Below are 2,500 nucleotides of genomic sequence, written 5' to 3'. Positions count from 1 at the left end.
GTTAGGGTGGAAAATATCATTCCCATCTGGCAACCCTGCTCGCGAGTCCAACTAAATGTGGATGGAATGTAGCCAATCAAGAAGCGAGCTGACTTCTTCTTTTCGTTATTCGGCACTTTATTTGTCCTGTCGCACATGGTTGTCTCGTACAGGTCAGTCAGGATACTACGTTAGATAATAATAATAATAATAACTTTATTTCTATAGCGCTTTTCCTGCAAACGTTGCGGCTCCAAGTGCTTTAATCATTATATAATCTTAATTTAATTATTTTGTAATTTAGTTTAGTTTTAGTTTAGTTTATTTATTTAGCACACAAGAGATTGTGCAAGGGTTAGGGTTAGGGTTAGGGTTAGGGTTAGCGAAGCCCAGAAGGCTTGTACATAGTTCCACTCCCGTCAATATCTATGTTTCAAATAAACATCAAGGAACACTTAATGCATGTCAATAAGAGAAAAGAAACCACAAACAAAATCATATCCATAAAGGCAATATTAAAAGGATGGGTTCACGCGAGATTTCTGGCTTGGGGAACGAGACTCTAGAGAGTCTGGAGTCTGTCGTAACGAAAATCTTTATGTCTGTGGGGTGCTGAAATGGGAAAATCTGCATACACCACACACAATACGATCAAGGCTGTTCGATCCAAGATTTTGTATCTTCATGTGTGGGGTCTGTCTCAGATAAGATTTCGGTTAAGATTTTGAAAATCCTTATGTGTGTACCCCGCTTTACCTGCAAGACTGGTTACCTGTCTGTCAATCTGGTATGACCTGTCAGCTGGATAGGTGTGTGTGTGTGTGTGTGTGTGTGTGTGTGTGTGTGTGTGTGTGTGTTCCCCTGTGTCGTCTCTGAGGCTATCAGGGCCCAGGCCTCCTGTCCTGGTAGGAGCCAATCAGGGCGCAGCAGCAGGATGTGGTTGTTATGACAGGAACAGGAACCTGACGCCGCTGCCAGAGGTCGTTATGGGAGGGGTGTTGCCAGGCAACGTGTTGATTTTCAGCCACAGAGGGGATGGGTTTTTCTCTCTGCTGTGCTTGGGCTCTCATCTCTGTGTCTCCTCTGTCTCTCTGTGTGAGGGATGGCCGGGCCGTGGGAGAATCTGCAGTCTCCTCACACACACACACACACACACACACACACACACACACACACACTGCGTTTTTCATCTCGTTGCTGAAGTCGTTTCTGAATGGTTTTAAAAGTCTTCCTACCGTCGGAGGAGAGCTAGACGTACTTTTTCCTCTCTCTCACACACACAGACACACACACACACACACACACACACACACACACACACACACACACACACATATACTTGCATACTGTACACTTGCATACATACATACATACATACACACACAAATACAAACACACTCACACATACATCCACACACACATACACTCATACACGCACACACACACACACACACACACACAACATACATACATGCACACATACAAAACACACACACATACACACAGGCACATACGCTCACATACACACACACACACACACACACACACACACACACACACATTCATATTCACCGCATACACACACACACAAACAAACAGTCAGAGTCAGACACACCCCCCACACAGGTGAAGGGCGTGTCCCCATACCTCCATACCAACACAATGAGGTGAGTGTGTGAGGAGGCGTGTGTGTGTGTGTGTGTGTGTGTGTGTGTGTGTGTGTGTGTGTGTGTGTGTGTGTGTGTGTGTGTTAAAGCCAGCGTGTCCAGTCAGTCCCTGGAGAGTCTCCTGCACCTCTGACACACAAAGCTGCTCTCTGGAACCGGCCAGGTCTGTTTGTCTCTGTCCCTCTTTCTCCTCTCCTTCTCTCCTTCTCTCCTTCTCCTGGTCTCCTCTCCTCCTCCTCCTAGTCTCCTCTCCTCCCCCTTGTCTTCTCTCCTCCTCCTCCTCCTCCTCCTCCTCCTCCTTGTCTCCTCTCCTCCTCCTCCCTGGTCTCCTCTCCTCCTCCTCCTTCATCTCCTCTCTTCCTCCTAGTCTCCTCTCCTCCTCCTTCATCTCCTCTCCTCCTTCTTCATCTCCTCTCCTCCTTCTTCATCTCCTCTCCTCCTCCTGGTCTCCTCTCCTCCATCTCCTCTCCTTCTCCTGGTCTCCTCTCCTCCTCCTTCATCTCCTCTCCTCCTTCTTCATCTCCTCTCCTCCTCCTTCATCTCCTCTCCTTCTCCTAGTCTCCTCTCCTCCTTCTCCTGGTCTCCTCTCCTCCTCCTTCATCTCCTCTCCTCCTCCTGGTCTCCTCTCCTCCTCCTCCTTGTCTCCACTCCTCCTCCTAGGGTCATGACTGATACCCGTAGAAGCTTGTTGCCGGGAAAATATGAATGAAATGGAACATTCTGGAAATGTGGAAAGTGTTCTTTAGTGTAATGGCGAATGAGCAAATGAAGGATGTTTATCCTCCACTTTGCGTAAGAGCTTTTCCATTGAGGGTTTTCCTATGAACTATTTTTCGCTAGTGTTTTCTTTTCTT

At 47.4% G+C, this 2,500-nt stretch overlaps 1 protein-coding gene across 1 annotated transcript in view; it reads left to right on the top strand.

Annotated features, from left to right (window-relative positions):
• tanc2b (tetratricopeptide repeat, ankyrin repeat and coiled-coil containing 2b) overlaps window positions 1–2,500 on the top strand; it is a gene marked incomplete at both ends in the record, with an annotated part of 133,344 nt that overhangs the window by 87,317 nt on the left and 43,527 nt on the right. The window lies entirely within an intron of this gene.

Source organism: Nansenia antarctica (assembly GCF_963989245.1).
Source record: "Nansenia antarctica genome assembly, chromosome: 11".
Classification (NCBI taxonomy): domain Eukaryota; kingdom Metazoa; phylum Chordata; class Actinopteri; order Argentiniformes; family Microstomatidae; genus Nansenia; species Nansenia antarctica.
The sequence above is the reverse complement of the archived record's forward strand: the minus strand, read 5'-3'. Positions and strand labels throughout refer to the sequence as shown.